Consider the following 20492-nt stretch of genomic DNA (forward strand, 5'->3'; position numbering starts at 1 on the left):
ACCAGAGATATCCAATGCAAAGGTATTCTCAGTTCTCAATACCAAATATGGATACTGGAAAGTCGAACTTGATGAAGTGAGCAGCTATCTAACAACTTTCTGGACACCTGTAGGCAGGCATAGATGGCTGAGAATGCCATTTGGAATCAAGCCAGCAGCTGAAGAATATGTGAAGCACTACATGGACTAAAAGGAGTGCATGTGATTGCAGATCACTACTCCATGGATGTGGTGACACACACAAAGAGGCGATGGCAGATCACTACTCCATGGATGTGGTGACACACACAAAGAGGCGATGGCAGATCACTACTCCATGGATGTGGTGACACACACAAAGAGGCGATGGCAGATCACTACTCCATGGATGTGGTGACACACACAAAGAGGCGATGGCAGATCACTACTCCATGGATGTGGTGACACACACAAAGAGGCGATGGCAGATCACTACTCCATGGATGTGGTGACAGATCAGATCACTACTCCATGGATGTGGTGACACACACAAAGAGGCGATGGCAGATCACTACTCCATGGATGTGGTGACACACACAAAGAGGCGATGGCAGATCATGACAGAAACCTCACAGCTCTCCTGCAGAGAGCAAGAGATGTCAAACTGAAGCTGAACAAAAATAAACTCAGGTTAAAGCTACCTAGTGTGACATACATGGGTCATCTTCTCACCACAGAGGGCCTTCACCCTGGCCCAGAGAAAAGTCACTACAGCGGCTGTTGGGGTTTGTGAACAATCTTGCTAAATTCATGCCCCGCCTATCTGATGTGTGTGACCCGCTCAGAAGACTGACTAACAAGGACATTGAATGAACATGGCAACCACAGCATGACGCAGCAGTTAAGACTATCAAACAGTTAGTCACACAACACCCAGTGCTCAAATACTATGACCTGAATGATGAAGTCACACTGCAGTGCAATGTCAGTGGGACAAGTTTGGGCGCAGCCCTTCTACAGAAAGGGCAACCTGTTGCATTTGCCTCCAGAACATTGACTCAGACAGAAAAAAGATATGCACAGATTGAGAAATAATGTCTCCCCATTGTTTTTGCATGTGACAAGTTGGAACGGCATTTGCATGGCAGAGAGATCATTACAATACACAGCGAACACAAACCACTTGAGAGGATCTTCAAGAAATTCCTACACACAGCACGCAAGCGACTGCAGAGAATGTTGCTAAGGTTACAAAGATACCAACTCCATGTGCAATACAAACAAGGCAAAGAACTACATGTAGCTGACTTCCTCTCCAGAACAGCTCAATCAACCACAGAGCACAGACAAATGCAAACACCAGCCACGGTCTACGCTATGGGTCTAGCCACAACTGACCTGGAAAAGGTGGATCACACCAGTGATGTCAACATCTCAACTAAGACCATGGAGTCAATCAAAGCACACTGTTCCCAGGACCCACTGTTTCAGGCTCTATACGCACAAATCACCAACAGCTGGCCTGGAACCAAACAGGCTGTGAGTCACACACTGAAAGATTTCTGGATGCACAAAGAGGAGCTCACCACAGCAAAAGGACTGCTAATCAAAGAAAACAGGGTCTTCATCCCTGACATGTTACGCACTGACTTTCTACGCAAAATACAGTATGGCCACTCAGGCATAGAGGCCAGTCTCAGAAAGGCATGTGATGTTGTTTTCTGGCCAAGGATTACAGAGGACGTAAAGATCTTTATCAGCAAATGTACCATGGACCCATGGAAAGCAATGTTGGCATGGCGGAATACACCAACAGATGACTTAACAGTTCTCCGGTATAGCAACTCATGTCCAGAAGCACACGTACGATCCTACCAACCATGAAAAAACTGCTCAAACACCAAGTGGTACAACGTGTAATTCCAAGAAAACAAGCCAAAGGGCTGACAGCAAACCATCACTATGACAAACATGCCTGTGACACGCCCAACATCATCCACAAACAGTAAGGGTTCTTCTCCACCCCAACTACTCAGGCCCAACATCATCCACAAAAAGTAAGGGTTCTTCTCCACCCCAACTACTCAGGCCCAACATCATCCACAAACAGTAAGGGTTCTTCTCCACCCCAACTACTCAGGCCCAACATCATCCACAAACAGTAAGGGTTCTTCTCCACCCCAACTACCCAGGCCCAACATCATCCACAAACAGTAAGGGTTCTACTCCACCCCAACTACTCAGGCCCAACATCATGCACAAACAGTAAGGGTTCTTCTCCACCCCAACTACTCAGGCCCAACATCATCCACAAACAGTAAGGGTTCTACTCTACCCCAACACCTCAGGCCCAACATCATCCACAAACAGTAAGGGTTCTTCTCCACCCCAACTACTCAGGCCCAACATAATCCACAAACAGTAAGGGTTCTTCTCCACCAGAACAACTCAGGCCCAACATCATCCACAAACAGTAAGGGTTCTACTCTACCCCAACACCTCAGGCCCAACATCATCCACAAACAGTAAGGGTTCTTCTCCACCCCAACTACTCAGGCCCAACATAATCCACAAACAGTAAGGGTTCTTCTCCACCACAACAACTCAGGCCCAACATCATCCACAAACAGTAAGGGTTCTACTCCACCCCAACAACTCAGGCCCAACATCATCCACAAACAGTAAGGGTTCTACTCCACTCCAACAACTCAGGCCCAACATCATCCACAAACAGTAAGGGTTCTACTCCACCCCAACAACTCAGGTCCAACATCATCCACAAACAGTAAGGGTTCTTCTCCACCCCAACAATTCAGCAAACACTTGGACACTGGGCATAATATGCACTGATCAACTCAGCAAACACTTGGACACTGGGCATAATATGCACTGATCAACTCAGCAAACACTTGGACACTGGGCATAATATGCACTGATCAACTCAGCAAACACTTGGACACTGGGCATAATATGCACTGATCAACTCAGCAAACACTTGGACACTGGGCATAATATGCACTGATCAACTCAGCAAACACTTGGACACTGGGCATAATATGCACTGATCAACTCAGTGAACGGTTGTATGAAGTACTAGTGAATGGTTCCAAAATACTGCAGAAACAGAAAAGACTGAACAGTGACTGAACAACTCAGGATCCCCCCGAACAATCACCAAACAAACACGGATGAGGATGGCTGGGGACCATGGAACAAACCCGACATCCCCGCAGGTGATGAAAAACAGGTAGCTGATATGGAAGCAGAACCACTGCCTGAAAATATCACGTTGAGACACACCAGAACCAGGACAAATATCAGGCCGTCTGTAAGATACTCCAGAGACTAGGTTATTTAATCTGACTTTTTTGGTATTTTTTGTATTGACTTTAAAGTTGATGCTTATTGAAGGTACTTGAATAAGAACACAGTTAGTTGTTTTTGTTTTCACTGACTATGGTCTTCATTTGTTCGGTAAAGGAAGATGTTACGAGATGTCGCCAAGTCAATAGATGGCGCTGCTGTTATGTGTATCTGAGTGTGATATTATATAGTACTAGTGAGCCAAGTTAAGCATGACTTACTATGCACTGAATGGCGCTGTATGCACGCTACAGAGTGATGCTGAAGTAAATACTTTCAAATCAACATTACCTTGCTCTTGTATTGAAAAAACAACATATAAAACACCCTGCGGCCCTCCAACTGGCCTTGGTAAATACTATAGCAACTCCATGTTCACCTTCTCAAGCCTTCTTTCTCATTAGATCTCTTTCTCCTCTTTCTCCACTTTCTCTATTTAGATATCTCCCTCTCTCCCTCCCTCCCTCTCTCCCTCCCTCCCTCTCTCTCTCTCTCTCTCTCTCTCTCTCTCTCTCTCTCTCTCTCTCTCTCTCTCTCTCTCTCTCTCTCTCTCTCTCTCTCTCTCAATTCAATTCAAGGGCTTTATTGGCATGGGAAACATGTGTTAACATTGCCAAAGTAAGTGAGGTAGACAACATACAAAGTGCATATATAAAGTGAAAAACAACAAAAATTAACAGTAAACATTACACATACAGAAGTTTCAAAACAATAAAGACATTACAAATGTCATTATATATATACAGTGTTTTAACAATGTACAAATGGTTAAAGGACACAAGATAAAATAAATAAGCATAAATATGGGTTGTATTTACAATGGTGTTTGTTCTTCACTGGTTGCCCTTTTCTTGCTGCTGTGATGGCACACTGTGGAATTTCACCCAGTAGATATGGGAGTTTTTCAAAATTGGATTTGTTTTCAAATTCTTTGTGGATCTGTGTAATCTGAGGGAAATATGTATCTCTAATATGGTCATACATTGGGCAGGAGGTTAGGAAGTGCAGCTCAGTTTCCACCTCATTTTGTGGGCAGTGAGCACATAGCCTGTCTTCTCTTGAGAGCCAGGTCTGCCTACGGCGGCCTTTCTCAATAGCAAGGCTATGCTCACTGAGTCTGTATATAGTCAAAGCTTTCCTTAATTTTGGGTCAGTCACAGTGGTCAGGTATTCTGCCGTTGTGTACTCTCTGTGTAGGGTCAAAGAGCATTCTAGTTTGCTCTGTTTTTTTGTTAATTCTTTCCAATGTGTCAAGTAATTATCTTTTTGTTTTCTCATGATTTGGTTGGGTCTAATTGTGCTGTTGTCCTGGGGCTCTGTAGGGTGTGTTTGTGTTTGTGAACAGAGCCCCAGTACCAGCTTGCTTAGGGGACTTCTCCAGGTTAATCTCTTTGTAGGTGATGGCTTTGTTATGGAAGGTTTGTGAATCGCTTCCTTTTAGGTGGTTGTAGAATTTAACGGCTCTTTTCTGGATTTTGATAATTAGTGGGTATCGGCCTAATTCTGCTCTGCATGCATTATTTGGTGTTCTACTTTGTACACAGAGGATATTTTTGCAGAATTCTGTGTGCAGAGTCTCAATTTGGTGTTTGTCCCATTTTGTGAAGTCTTGGTTGGTGAGCGGACCCCAGACCTCACAACCATAAAGGGCAATGGGCTCTATGACTGATTCAAGTAGTTTTAGCCAAATCCTAATTGATATGTTGAAATTTATGTTTCTTTTGATGGCATGGAATGCCCTTCTTGCCTTGTCTCTCAGATCGTTCACAGCTTTGTGGAAGTTACCTGTTACAGCTGTAAGTCGCTTGGGGTATGTCTCTATCAGTTTTGCACATTGAGAGACTGAATTTTTTTTCCCATTCCTCCTTGCAAAACAGCTCGAGCTCAGTGAGGTTGGATGGAGAACATTTGTGAACAGCAGTTTTCAGTTCTTTCCACAGATTCTCGATTGGATTCAGGTCTGGACTTTGACTTGGCCATTCTAACACCTGGTTATGTTTATTTTTGAACCATTCCATTGTAGATTTTGCTTTATGTTTTGGATCATTGTCTTGTTGGAAGACAAATCTCCGTCCCAGTCTCAGGTCTTTTGCAGACTCCATCAGGTTTTCTTCCAGAATGGTCCTGTATTTGGCTCCATCCATCTTCCCATCAATTTTAACCATCTTCCCTGTCCCTGCTAATGAAAAGCAGGCCCAAACCATGATGCTGCCACCACCATGTTTGACAGTGGGGATGGTGTGTTCAGGGTGATGAGCTGTGTTGCTTTTACGCCAAACATAACGTTTTGCATTGTTGCCAAAAAGTTCAATTTTGGTTTGATCTGACCAGAGCACCTTCTTCCACATGTTTGGTGTGTCTCCCAGGTGGCTTGTGGCAAACATTAAATGACACTTTTTATGGATATCTTTAAGAAATGGCTTTCTTCTTGCCACTCTTCCATAATGGCCAGATTTGTGCAATATACGACTGATTGTTGTCGTATGGACAGAGTCTCCCACCTCAGCTGTAGATCTCTGCAGTTCATCCAGAGTGATCATGGGCCTCTTGGCTGCATCTCTGATCAGTCTTCTCCTTGTATGAGCTGAAAGTTTTGAGGGACGGCCGGGTCTTGGTAGATTTGCAGTGGTCTGATACTCCTTCCATTTCAATATTATCGCTTACACAGTGCTCTTTGGGATGTTTAAAGCTTGGGAAATCTTTTTGTATCCAAATCCGGCTTTAAACTTCTTCACAACAGTATCTCGGACCTGCCTGGTGTGTTCCTTGTTCTTCATGATGCTCTCTGCGCTTTTAACGGACCTCTGAGACTATCACAGTGCAGGTGCATTTATACGGAGACTTGATTACACACAGGTGGATTGTATTTATCATCATTAGTCATTTAGGTCAACATTGGATCATTCAGAGATCCTCACTGAACTTCTGGAGAGAGTTTGCTGCACTGAAAGTAAAGGGGCTGAATAATTTTGCACGCCCAATTTTTCAGTTTTTGATTTGTTAAAAAAGTATGAAATATCCAATAAATGTCGTTCCACTTCATGATTGTGTCCCACTTGTTGTTGATTCTTCACAAGAAAATACAGTATTATATCTTTGTGTTTGAAGCCTGAAATGTGACAAAAGGTCGCAAGTTCAAGGGGGCCGAATACTTTCGCAAGGCACTGTATGTTGAAGAGGGTGGGGCTTAAGCTGCATCCCTGTCTAACCCCACGACCCTGTGTGAAGAAATGTGTGTGTTTTTTGCCAATTTTAACCGCACACTTGTTGTTTGTGTACATGGATTTTATAATGTCGTATGTTTTACCCCCAACACCACTTTCAATCAGTTTGTATAGCAGACCCTCATGCCAAATTGAGTCAAAGGCTTTTTTGAAATCAACAAAGCATGAGAAGACTTTGCCTTTGTTTTGGTTTGTTTGGTTGTCAATTAGGGTGTGCAGGGTGAATACATGGTCTGTTGTTTGGTAATTTGGTAAAAAGCCAATTTGACATTTGCTCAGTACATTGTTTTCATTGAGGAAATGTACGAGTCTGCTGTTAATGATAATGCAGAGGATTTTCCCAAGGTTACTGTTGACACATATTCCACGATAGTTATTGGGGTCAAATTTGTCTCCACTTTTGTGGATTGGGGTGATCAGTCCTTGGTTCCAAATATTGGGGAAGATGCCAGAGCTAAGTATGATGTTAAAGAGTTTTACTATAGCCAATTGGAATTTGTTGTCTGTATATTTGATCATTTCATTGAGGATACCATCAACACCACATGCCTTTTTGGGTTGGAGGGTTTTTATTTTGTCCTGTAACTCATTCAATGTAATTGGAAAATCCAGTGGGTTCTGGTAGTCTTTAATAGTTGATTCTAAGATCTGTATTTGATCATGTATATGTTTTTGCTCTTGGAGAAGTGGTTTACCCATACATCTCAATTTTGGATAGATAATTCTTCGTGTTGTTGTTTGTGTAGTGTTTTCCAATTTTTCCAGAAGTGGTTAGAGTCAATTGCATTGAGCTGATTTCTGACATGCTGTTCCTTCTTTTTCCGTAGTGTATTTCTGTATTGTTTTAGTGATTCACTATAGTGAAGGCTCCCTCCCTCCCTCCCTCCCTCCCTCCCTCCCTCCCTCCCTCCCTCCCTCCCTCCCTCCCTCTCTCTCTCTCTCTCTCTCTCTCTCTCTCTCTCTCCTCTCCCTCCCTCCCTCCCTCCCTCCCTCCCTCCCTCCCTCCCTCCCTCCCTTTCTATCTCTCTCTCTATCTCTCTCTCTCTCCCTCCCCTCTCTCTCTCTCTCTCTCTCTCTCTCTCTCTCTCTCTCTCTCTCTCTCTCCCTCCCTCCCTCCCTCCCTCCGTCCCTCCCTTTCTCTCTCTCTCTCTATCTCTCTCTCTATCTCTCCCTCTCTCCCTCCCTCTCTCTCTCTCTCTCTCTCTCTCTCTCTCTCTCTCTCTCTCTCTCTCTCTCTCTCTCTCTCTCTCTCTCTCTCTCTCTCTCTCCCTCCCTCCCTCCCTCCCTCCCTCCCTCCCTCCCCCTCCCTCCCTCCCTCTCTCTCTCTCTTTTTTCTCAGCATGGCCCCACAGACTTAAAAACTTACTTTAGAATCCCGCAAGCCTGATACACAGAACCCTTCAGAGAGAGAAAACATTGAAATACATACATACATACATACATACATACATACATACATACATACATACATACATACATACATACATACATACATACATACATACATACATACATACATACATACATACATACATACATACATACATACATACATACATACATACATACATACATACATACATACATACATACATACATACATACATACATACATACATACATACATACATACATACATACATACATACATACATACATACATACATACATACATACATACATACATACATACATACATACATACATACATATATATATATACACTCACACACTCACACACTCACTCACACACACAAATGTTTGCTTTACTTGTGATGTCCAAACAATTGTTTTCCATTCAAAATCCTATTTCCCCTAACGCTAACCTAACCCTAAACCTAACCACTAAGCCTAAAAAAGCCATTTTCCTTGTGGGGACCAGCGAAATATCCTCAGGACTTCTGGTCCCCACAGGGATAGTGAAACTAAACCACACACACATTCTTGCCCGGGGATATGATGTTTGAGTTCTGCTGAGGCATGACCTGCACACGATTTTAATAATCATCCAAGTTGAGAAAGGAGAGCGAGAGCGAGAGAGAGAGAGACATTGAGGTTAGCAATGGGGCACACACACAAGCACACACAGTCTGGCAGGTGGCTGTGGAAGACAGGTGTTATTATTACATTATCTCTGGCTGGCCTGAGTTCCTCCTTCGTTTGCAGGTGTCTTGTCCAAACGGCTCCTTTTTGCTCTTCGCCTGGCTGTCAGTGGCAGCTCAACAATCCCCAACCCTTTCTCTCTATCGACGTCAACACCCAATCTACTTACACGCGCAAACACTCACATTCAGACTCATACATACACGCTGTCAGTTTTCGTGGTATTGCTTTGTGCACTGACTTTACTGAACTCTGGAGAAAACGAACATTGTCACTGGGTGAGGACATTTGACAATGTGCTCTCCCGTCCATTAGACATTTTGTCTGCAGGAACTCGCTCTTTTTCACTCGGTCAACTCATCCAAGTCCTGAGGTATTTGTGGCATGATGTGTACAGTACTAATGTGTGTCACTACCAAAGTCTAATGGTTTTAAATGACTGTTTTGTATTGTCTGGAAACTCACTTGTAGAATGTGCTTGCAGTAGGTCTCTTAAAAAAGAGAAGCCATGCAAGGTTATTAAACAGAGGTGCCTAGTTATTCTTCTTTTGTTGATATCAGGTAATGTGCAACCTAACCCTGGCCCTGATATGCAATGTCTCCAAACCCCCTCTGATTTTAAATCAAGATCTGGTTTTGGTATTTTTCATTTAAATGTACGCAGTTGTCAAAAATTGATGGGGTTAGGATTTGGGCTAAATCAACTGATTTATGTAATTGTGTTTTCTGAAACCTGGCTCAGCAAGTCTGTTTTTGATAAGGATATTTGTATAAGTGGTTACAATGTTTATCGCACTGATCGGGTTAAGAAAGGTGGGGGTGTGGCTATATATGTCAAATCTAAATTCCATGTAGGTGTGGCAAAGTCTGAAACTATTTGTAAACAGCTGGAATATCTTGCTTTGAATATTGAGGTTTCAAAGTGCCTCTATATAACTGTGATTGGCTGTTATAGACCCCCTCTGCTCTCTATAACTGTGATTGGCTGTTATAGACCCCCCTCTGCTCTCTATAACTGTGATTGGCTGTTATAGACCCCCCTCTGCTCTCTATAACTGTGATTGGCTGTTATAGACCCCCTCTGCTCTCTATAACTGTGATTGGCTGTTATAGACCCCCTCTGCTCTCTATAACTGTGATTGGCTGTTATAGACCCCCTCTGCTCTCTATAACTGTGATTGGCTGCTATAGATCCCCTCTGCTCTCTATAACTGTGATTGGCTGTTATAGACCCCCCTCTGCTCTCTATAACTGTGATTGGCTGTTATAGACCCCCTCTGCTCTCTATAACTGTGATTGGCTGTTATAGACCCCCCTCTGCTCTCTATAACTGTGATTGGCTGTTAAAGACCCCCCTCTGCTCTCTATAACTGTGATTGGCTGTTATAGACCCCCTCTGCTCTCTATAACTGTGATTGGCTGTTATAGACCCCCCTCTGCTCTCTATAACTGTGATTGGCTGTTATAGACCCCCTCTGCTCTCTATAACTGTGATTGGCTGTTAAAGACCCCCCTCTGCTCTCTATAACTGTGATTGGCTGTTATAGACCCCCTCTGCTCTCTATAACTGTGATTGGCTGTTAAAGACCCCCTCTGCTCTCTATAACTGTGATTGGCTGTTATAGACCCCCCCTCTGCTCTCTATAACTGTGATTGGCTGTTATAGACCCCCTCTGCTCTCTATAACTGTGATTGGCTGTTATAGACCCCCCTCTGCTCTCTATAACTGTGATTGGCTGTTATAGACCCTCCTCTACTCTCTATAACTGTGATTGGCTGTTAAAGACCCCCCTCTGCTCTCGGTGATGCATTTTCTTCTTTGACGCACCTTATGTCTAAACTTCTTTACAGGGAAATGATCTTGATTGGTGATCTCAACTGGTGTTGGTTAAAGCCGGTGTCTGATGATTTAAAAATGTTTTGTAATTCTATGAATCTTACCCTGTTGATTAACTCACCCACTCGCCCACATCTTAAATGCCCAGATAAATCTTCTCTGATTGATTTGATATTGACAAATGTTCCACGTAAATATTCTGCGGTTAGTGTTTTTTGTAATGACCATTGTGCTGTTGTTGCTGTTAGAAATACTAAGGTTCCTAAGACAAACCCACATTTTATTCGTAAGAGAAATCTGAAGGGTTTTAATGAGCAGGTTTTCTTTCATGGTTTGTTTTATTTTGACTGGAGCAGATTGAGTTTATCCCTGATGTGGAAACTGCCTGGAAATTCTTTCATGATGGTTTTTCCCAAATAGTAAACAAACATTCCCCATTCCGCAGGTTCAGGGTTAAAGGGCGGGATAATCCATGGTTTTCTTCTGAGCTGTCTTGTATTATTCACGACCGTAATCTAGCCTGGGCTAAAGCAAGGAAATCACGTTCTGATGCTGATTGCCTTATTTTTAGGCAGTTACGAAACAAGTGCTATTTTCTTCTTAGGAAGGCCAAGTCTGAATGCTTTATGTCTGTTACCACTGATAACCTGAATGACCCTAGAACGGCTATTAAGTCTATGTCTGGTAACAGTAATGTTAATGAATTACCGTCATGTGTTTTGAAGGACTCTGTTGCTGTTTATGACAAACCTGAAATGCTGAATTGTTTCAATGAGCACTTTGTATCATCTGGTAGGCTGTGTTTTGCCATTCTCAGTGCAGGTGGTACATACAGTGCTGAAATCCTTAGATCAGAGAAAGCCTGCAGGTCCTGAACTTTTGGATCCCTGTTTTTTAAATCTGGCAGCTGATTTCATAGCTGAACCACTTACATATCTGTTCAATCTAACCCTGGAATGTAATGAAATTCCCCAAATCTGGAAATCAGCATTTGTCCTACCACTTTTAAAAGGGGGAGATCCAACTCTTTTAAATAATTATAGGCCAATCTCACAGCTGTCACCCCTGGTGAAAATACTTGAAACCCTTGTAAGTGAACAGCTAAAATATTTTTTATTTACTAACTCTATTTTATCAATGTACCAACCAGGCTTCAGGAAGAAGCATAGCACAATTACAGCAGCCATGAAGGTTTTAAATGATATCACTCTAAGGCTTTTGATACAGTTGATCATGCTATACTAAGGCAGAGCTGGTCGAGTGTAGGTCTTTCGGAGCATGCAGTTACATGGTTTTCTAACTGTCTGTCTGACAGAACTCAGTGCACTCAATTTGATGGGCTTAAGTCTGTTAAATTGTCTGTCTTGAATGGTGTGCCCCAAGGCTATGGACTTGGTCCTCTCTTATTCACTATTTATATAAATGATTTAGACAAAAATGTCCAAAATGCACAACTTCATTTTTATGCTGATGATACTGTTATTTACCACTGTGCTTCGTCTCTTACAAAAGCTTTCCAGAACATGTAAATGTTTTTTTATACTGTTCAACATACCTTGTGTCAATTGAAGCTTATCCTCAATACTGACAAAAGTCAACTAATGGTGTTATCTAATGCAAGAAAAAGACCTCTGAACCTTTCACCTATTACTACCTGTCAGGGCAAGGAGATTGAGGTTGCAATATCTTGGAATTTTAAATGATGACGGCCTCTTTTATTAGCTCCAAGATGGCGTAGCAGTAAGTTGTCCTCTCGTATCGTCTCTCTGTAAATATCTGTAAATACCGTCTCTTTTTCGTTTTAGATATTTTTCTTCACATATCTTTAAAAACATTTTGCTAAACCTAAGCTTCCAAATACTCTCCTGCAATCCGCCTCACCCAATGTAGCTCCTTTTCCTAAAGTATTTATATTTACTTCGGAACCGAAACCCCTCAACTGAAGTTAGCCAGCTAAACATCAGCTATGCTAGCGGTCTTCAGCTAACCGGTCATCAGCTAACCTTTAGCTCGGAAAGCTCTCGCCAGTGCGAACAACGCGACGCTAACCAGAGCATAACGGACCTATTTATTTTTTACCCCCGGATTCTCTCCGCAAACGGAACATTTTTTTTTCAGCTGGATCTTCACAACTAGCTATCGAGCTAAACCGCAACCCTGGTTGTTTACTCCTGGCTAGCGTTTCCACCCACGTAGCTTGAAGCTAGCCCGGCCAGAGCTCCTGTGTTCCTAGCATCCTCCTGGGCTTCTATACCCGGATCCACGACCGGTCTACCGATGTCACTGCATGAAGAGGAATAAACAGACTCACCCCATCGCGACGTCCTCCAAAGGCTAACTCTCTAGCCCTCGCTATCTCCTTGCTTGCTAATTCGGCATGCTAACTGCTAGCTTGTTTAGCCCAGGTCCGCTAACTACTACCTTGTTTACCCTGGCCTGCTAATCTGTTAGCTTGTTAGCACAGGCCTGCTAACCGTCTGCATCGCAGTGGCCCATATATACTTTCTATCTCTTCCCGATTTTTAAAATTTGTTTATACCTTCCGGAAACCTGCCTCACCCAATGTGATACGGAATCGCTATTATTTTGAATTTTTAGAACACACTCAAGAACCTCCAGAAGCGAATCAGCTAACTAGCTACAAGCTACTTAGTCACTGTATAAAAAATAAAAAAACCTGGATAACACCCGCCAGTCCAGCCCCCCTGCCTCATCCACCGCTGCCCCTGGACTCTGATCACTTGGCTACATAGCTGATGCACGCTGGACTGTCCATTAATCACGGTACTCCATTCTGCTTGTTTGATTTATCTGTCGGCCCCGTTGCCTAGTCAATGCCATTTTACCTGCTGTTGTTATGCTAGCTGATTAGCTGTTGTCTCACCCACTGTTTTAGCTAGCTTTCCCAATTCAACACCTGTGATTACTGTATGCCTCGCTGTATGTCTCTCTCAAATGTCAATATGCCTTGTATACTGTTGCTCAGGTTAGTTGTCATTGTTTTAGTTCACAGTGGAGCCCCTAGTCCCACTTTTCATACCCCTGATACCTCCTTTGTCCCACCTCCCACATATGCGGTGACCTCACCCATTACAACCAGCATGTCCAGAGATAAAACCTCTCTCATCATCACCCAGTGCCTGGGCTTACCTCCGCTGTACCCGTACCCACACCCAACCATACCCCTGTCTGCGCATTATGCCCTGAATATATTCTACCATGCCCAGAAACCTGCTCCTCTTATTCTCTGCCCCCAACGTTCTAGGCGACCAGTTTTGATAGCCTTTAGCCGCACCCTCATACTACTCCTTCTCTGTTCTGCGGGTGATGTGGAGGTAAACCCAGGCTCTGCATGTCCCCAGGCACCCTCATTTGTTGACTTCTGTGATCGAAAAAGCCTTGGTTTCATGCATGTCAACATCAGAAGCCTCCTCCCTATGTTTGTTTTACTCACTGCTTTAGCACACTCTGCTAACCCTGATGTCCTTGCCGTGTCTGAATCCTGGCTGAGGAAGGCCACCAAAAATTCAGAGATTTCCATACCCAACTATAACATCTTCCGTCAAGATAGAACTGCCAAAGGGGGAGGAGTTGCAGTCTACTGCAGAGATAGCCTGCAGAGTAATGTCATACTTTCCAGGTCCATACCCAAACAGTTTGAACTACTAATCCTGAAAATTACTCTCTCCAGAAATAAGTATCTCACTGTTGCCGCCTGCTGTGCCCTGGACACCATTTGTGAATTGATTGCCCCCCACCTAGCTTCAGAGTTTGTTCTGTTAGGTGACCTAAACTGGGATATGCTTAACACCCCGGCAGTCCTACAGTCTAAGCTAGATGCCCTCAATCTCACACAAATCATCAAGGAACCCACCAGGTACAACACTAACTCTGTAAGCAAGGGCACCCTCATAGACGTCATCCTGACCAACTGGCCCTCCAAATACACCTCCGCTGTCTTCAACCAGGATCTCAGCGACCACTGCCTCATTGCCTGTATCCGCTACGGTGCCGCAGTCAAACGACCACCCCTCATCACTGTCAAACGTTCCCTAAAAACACTTCTGTGAGCAGGCCTTTCTAATCGACCTGGCCCGGGTATCTTGGAAGGACATTGACCTCATCCCGTCAGTTGAGGATGCCTGGTCATTCTTTAAGAGTAACTTCGTCACCATTTCAGATAAGCATGTTCCGAACTAAGAACAGATACAGCCATTGGTTCACTCCAGACCTGACTGCCCTCGACCAGCAAAAAACATCCTGTGGCGGACTGCAATACCATCGAACAGTCCCCGCGATATGCAACTGTTCAGGGAAGTCAGGAACCAATACACTCAGTCAGTCAGGAAAGCTAAGGCCAGCTTCTTCAGGCAGAAGTTTGCATCCTGTAGCTCCAACTCCAAAAAGTTCTGGGACACTGTGAAGTCCATGGAGAACAAGAGCACCTCCTCCCAGCTGCCCACTGCACTGAGGCTAGGGAACACGGTCACCACTGACAAATCCATGATTATCGAAAACTTGAACAAGCATTTCTCAACGGCTGGCCATGCCTTCCACCTGGCCACTCCTACCTCGGCCAACAGCTCCGGCCCCCCCCCGCAGCTCCTCGCCCAAGCCTCTCCAGGTTCTCCTTTACCCAAATCCAGATAACAGATGTTCTGAAAGAGCTGCAAAACCTGGACCTGTATAAATCAGCTGGGCTTGACAATCTGGACCCTCTATTTCTGAAACTATCCGCCGCCATTATCGCAACCCCTATTACCAGCCTGTTCAACCTCTCTTTCATATCGTCCGAGATCCCCAAGGATTGGAAAGCTGCTGCAGTCATCCCCCTCTTCAAAGGGGGAGACACCCTGGACCCAAACTGTTACAGACATATATCCATTCTGCCCTGCCTATCTAAGGTCTTCGAAAGCCAAGTCAACAAACAGGTCACTGACCATCTCGAATCCCACCGTACCTTCTCCGCTATGCAATCTGGTTTCCGAGCCGGTCACGGGTGCACCTCAGCCACGCTCAAGGTACTAAACGACATCATAACCGCCATCGATAAAAGACAGTACTGTGCAGCCGTCTTCATCGACCTTGCCAAGGCTTTCGACTCTGTCAATCACCAGATTCTTATCGGCAGACTCAGTAGCCTCGGTTTTTCGGATGACTGCCTTGCCTGGTTCACCAATTACTTTGCAGACAGAGTTCAGTGTGTCAAATCGGAGGGCATGCTGTCCGGTCCTCTGGCAGTCTCTATGGGGGTGCCACAGGGTTCAATTCTCGGGCCGACTCTTTTCTCTGTATATATCAATGATGTTGGTCTTGCTGCGGGCGATTCCCTGATCCACCACTACGCAGACGACACCATTCTATATACTTTCGGCCCGTCATTGGACACTGTGCTATCTAACCTCCAAACGAGCTTCAATGCCATACAACACTCCTTCCGTGGCCTCCAACTGCTCTTAAACGCTAGTAAAACTAAATGCATGCTTTTCAACCGATCGCTGCCTGCACCCGCATGCCCGACTAGCATCACCACACTGGATGGTTCCGACCTTGAATATGTGGACACCTATAAGTACCTAGGTGTCTGGCTAGACTGCAAACTCTCCTTCCAGACCCATATCAAACATCTCCAATCGAAAATCAAATCAAGAGTTGGCTTTCTATTCCGCAACAAAGCCTCCTTCACTCACGCAGCCAAGCTTACCCTAGTAAAACTGACTATCCTACCGATCCTCGACTTCGGCGATGTCATCTACAAAATCGCTTCCAACACTCTACTCAGCAAACTGGATGCAGTTTATCACAGTGCCATCCGTTTTGTCACTAAAGCACCTTATACTACCCACCACTGCGACTTGTATGCTCTAGTCGGCTGGCCCTCGCTACATATTCGTCGCCAGACCCACTGGCTCCAGGTCATCTACAAGGCCATGCTAGGTAAAGCTCCGCCTTATCTCAGTTCACTGGTCACGATGGCAACACCCATCCGTAGCACGCGCTCCAGCAGGTGTATCTCACTGATCATCCCTAAAGCCAACACCTCATTTGGCCGCCTTTCGTTCCAGTTCTCTGCTGCCTGTGACTGGAACGAATTGCAAAAATCGCTGAAGTTGGAGACTTTTATCTCCCTCACCAACTTCAAACATCAGCTATCTGAGCAGCTAACCGATCGCTGCAGCTGTACATAATCTATTGGTAAATAGCCCACCCATTTTCACCTACCTCATCCCCACAGTTTTTATTTATTTACTTTTCTGCTCTTTTGCACACCAATATCTCTACCTGTACCTGATCATCTGATCATTTATCACTCCAGTGTTAATCTGCAATATTGTAATTATTCCCCTACCTTCTCATGCCTTGGGCACACATTGTATATAGACTCCCCTTTTTTCTACTGTGTTATTGACTTGTTAATTGTTTACTCCATGTGTAACTCTGTGTTGTCTGTTCACACTGCTAACTGCTTTATCTTGGCCAGGTCTCAACTAGCCTACCTGTTGCAAATGAGAACTTGTTCTCAACTAGCCTACCTGGTTAAATAAAGGTGTTCTCAACTAGCCTACCTGGTTAAATAAAGGTGTTCTCAACTAGCCTACCTGGTTAAATAAAGGTGTTCTCAACTAGCCTACCTGGTTAAATAAAGGTGTTCTCAACTAGCCTACCTGGTTAAATAAAGGTGTTCTCAACTAGCCTACCTGGTTAAATAAAGGTGTTCTCAACTAGCCTACCTGGTTAAATAAAGGTGGAAAAAAAATGTAAACTGAAATTGGGATTTTATTTTAGGAATAAGGCCTGTTTTTCTTTTGAAGCCAGAAGGAGGCTAGTATCAGCTACATTTATGCCTTTACTAGACTATGGGGATAGTTTATATATGAATGCTTCCACTCAGTGTTTGAGATCAATTTACCATGGCACTTTGAGATTTATTTTAGATTTATTTTATTTGCAAAACCCTTACGCACCACTGCACTTTGTGTACCAGGGTTGGCTGGCCTTCTCTTGTCACTCGTAGGCTCGGGCACTGGTATACTTTTATTTACAAAGCCATTTTGGGTTTACTACCTTTTTATTTGGGCATTTTTATTGTTCAGAAATGTGGTGGGTACTCTCTTCGTTCGCTGGACTTTATCCTGCTAACTGTTCTAAATGTCCAAACTGAATTTGGTACAAGGGCTTTTATGTACTCTGCTCCATCGTCTTGGAACACATTACAAAATACTTTTTAACTGGAAGAACTTGTCCCGATTGGTATTTCTAAATCACTGATGAATGATGCTGAGGCTGATTCCCTGACCTGTCAATGTTTTTAATTTGCTATTTTTTAAATGTAGTATTTTCTTGTGAATTCAGTGGTTTTTACTAGATTACTTGCAGTTTTTCATGTTGTCTCAATGAGCCCTTCCTGGTTAAATAATGTTCTCTTTCCCCTCTCTGTCTTCTTTCCCCTCTCTCTCTTCTTTCCCCTCTCTGTCCTCTCCCCCTCTCTGTCCTCTTCCCCCTCTCTGTCCTCTTTCCCCTCTCTGTCCTCTCCCCCTCTCTGTCCTCTTCCCCCTCTCTGTCCTCTTTCCCCTCTCTGTCTTCATTCCCCTATCTGTTCTCTTTCCCCTCTCTGTCCACTTTCCCCTCTCTGTCCTCTTTCCCCTCTCTGTCCTCGTTCCCCTCTCTGTCCTCTTTCCCCTCTCTGTCTTCATTCCCCTATCTGTCCTCTCTCCCCTCTCTGTCCTCTTTCCCCTCTCTGTCTTCATTCCCCTCTCTGTCCTCTTTCCCCTCTCTGTCCTTTTTCCCCTCTCTGTCCTCTTCCCCCTCTCTGTCCTCTTTCCCCTCTCTGTCTTCATTCCCCTATCTGTTCTCTTTCCCCTCTCTGTCCACTTTCCCCTCTCTGTCCTCTTTCCCCTCTCTGTCCTCTTTCCCCTCTCTGTCCTCTTTCCCCTTTCTGTCTTCATTCCCCTATCTTTTCTCTTTCCCCTCTCTGTCCTTTTTCCCCTCTCTGTCTTCATTCCCCTATCTATTCTCTTTCCCCTCTCTGTCCTCTTTCCCCTCTCTGTCCTCTTCCCCCTCTCTGTCCTCTTTCCCCTCTGTCTTCATTCCCCTATCTGTTCTCTCTCCCCTCTCTGTCTTCTTTCCCCCCTCTGTCCTCTTTCCACTCTCTGTCTTCTTTCCCCTCTCTGCCCTCTTTCCCCTCTCTGTCCTCTTTCCCCTCTTTGTCTTATTTCCCCTCTCTGTCTTCTTTCCCCCCTCTGTCCTCTTTCCACTCTCTGTCTTCTTTCCCCTCTCTGTCTTCTTTCCCCTCTCTGTCCTCTTTCCCCTCTCTGTCCTCTTTCCCCTCTCTGTCCACTTTCCCCTCTCCGTCTTCATTCCCCTATCTGTTCTCTCTCCCCTCTCTGTCTTCTTTCCACTCTCTGTCTTCTTTCCCCTCTCTGTCTTCTTTCCCCTCTCTGTCCTCTTTCCCCTCTCTGTCCTCTTTCCCCTCTCTGTCCACTTTCCCCTCTCCGTCTTCATTCCCCTATCTGTTCTCTCTCCCCTCTCTGTCTTCTTTCCCCCCTCTGTCCTCTTTCCACTCTCTGTCTTCTTTCCCCTCTCTGCCCTCTTTCCACTCTCTGTCTTCTTTCCCCTCTTTGTCTTATTTCCCCTCTCTGTCCTCTTTCCCCTCTCTGTCCTCTTTCCCCTCTCTGTCTTCTTTCCCCTATTTGTCTTCTTTCCCCTCTCTGTCCTCTTTCCCCTCTCTGTCCTCTTTCCCCTCTCTGTTTACTTTCCCCTCTCTGTCCTCTTTCCCCTCTCTGTCCTCTTTCCCCTCTCTGTCTTCTTTCCCCTATTTGTCTTCTTTCCCCTCTCTGTCCTCTTTCCCCTCTCTGTCCTCTTTCCTCTCTCTGTCCCCTTTCCCCTCTCTGTCTTCTTTCCCCTCCCGGTCTTCATTCCCCTATTTGTCCTCTTCCCCCTCTCTGTCCTCTCTCCCGTCTCTGTTCTCTTTCCCCTCTCTGTCCTCTTTCCCCTCTCTGTCCTCTTTCCCCTCTCTGTCCACTTTCCCCTCTCCGTCTTCATTCCCCTCTCTGTCCTCTTTCCCCTCTCTGTCCTCTTTCCCCTCTCTTTCCCCTCTCTGTCCACTTTCCCCTCTCGGTCTTCTTTCCCCTCTTTGCCTTCTTTCCCCTCTCTGTCCTCTTTCCCCTCTCTGTCCACTTTCCCCTCTCTGTCTTCTTTCCCCTCTCTGTCCTCTTCCCCCTCTCTGTCCTCTTTCCCCTCTCTGTCCACTTTCCCCTCTCTGTCTTCTTTCCCCTCTTTGTCTTCTTTCCCCTCTCTGTCCTCTTTCCCCTCTCTGTCCTCTTTCCCCTCTCTGTCCACTTTCCCCTCTCTGTCTTCTTTCCCCTCTCTGTCCTCTTCCCCCTCTCTGTCCTCTTTCCCTCTCTGTCCACTTTCCCCTCTCTGTCTTCTTTCCCCTCTTTGTCTTCTTTCCCCTCTCTGTCCTCTTTCCCCTCTCTGTCCTCTTTCCCCTCTCTGTCCACTTTCCCCTCTCTGTCTTCTTTCCCCTATTTGTCTTCTTTCCTATTTGTCTGTCTGTCTGTCTGTCTGTCTGTCTGTCTGTCTGTCTGTCTGTCTGTCTGTCTGTCTGTCTGTCTGTCTGTCTGTCTGTCTGTCTGTCTGTCTGTCTGTCTGTCTGTCTGTCTGTCTGTCTGTCTGTCTGTCTGTCTGTCTGTCTGTCTGTCTGTCTGTCTGTCTGTCTGTCTGTCTGTCTGTCTGTCTGTCTGTCTGTCTGTCTGTCTGTCTGTCTCTCATTCTCTCTCCTGTCTTTCTTTCTGTCTGTCCCGTTCTCCCCTCTTTGAGTGTTTCTATGCTATAGCTATGGGCCAGGGCTAGTTGAATGGTCTTAGTTTGTTATCCCTTCCCTCCCATGCTGGTGTTAACTATTTACACCAGAAGACTGTAAATGTCTGACAGAAAAAGCTCCTTTCCTAGTTTAGTCAAAGATGACAAGACTTTTATATGACAGACTGTAGGTTGTTAATATATTT

General features: G+C 44.8%; 1 protein-coding gene across 1 annotated transcript in view; it reads left to right on the top strand.

Moving 5' to 3' along the window:
* Positions 1 to 20492, top strand: part of igfbp3 (insulin-like growth factor binding protein 3) — a 67999-nt gene that overhangs the window by 44399 nt on the left and 3108 nt on the right. The window lies entirely within an intron of this gene.

This window comes from Oncorhynchus gorbuscha, linkage group LG15 (assembly GCF_021184085.1).
Source record: "Oncorhynchus gorbuscha isolate QuinsamMale2020 ecotype Even-year linkage group LG15, OgorEven_v1.0, whole genome shotgun sequence".
Classification (NCBI taxonomy): domain Eukaryota; kingdom Metazoa; phylum Chordata; class Actinopteri; order Salmoniformes; family Salmonidae; genus Oncorhynchus; species Oncorhynchus gorbuscha.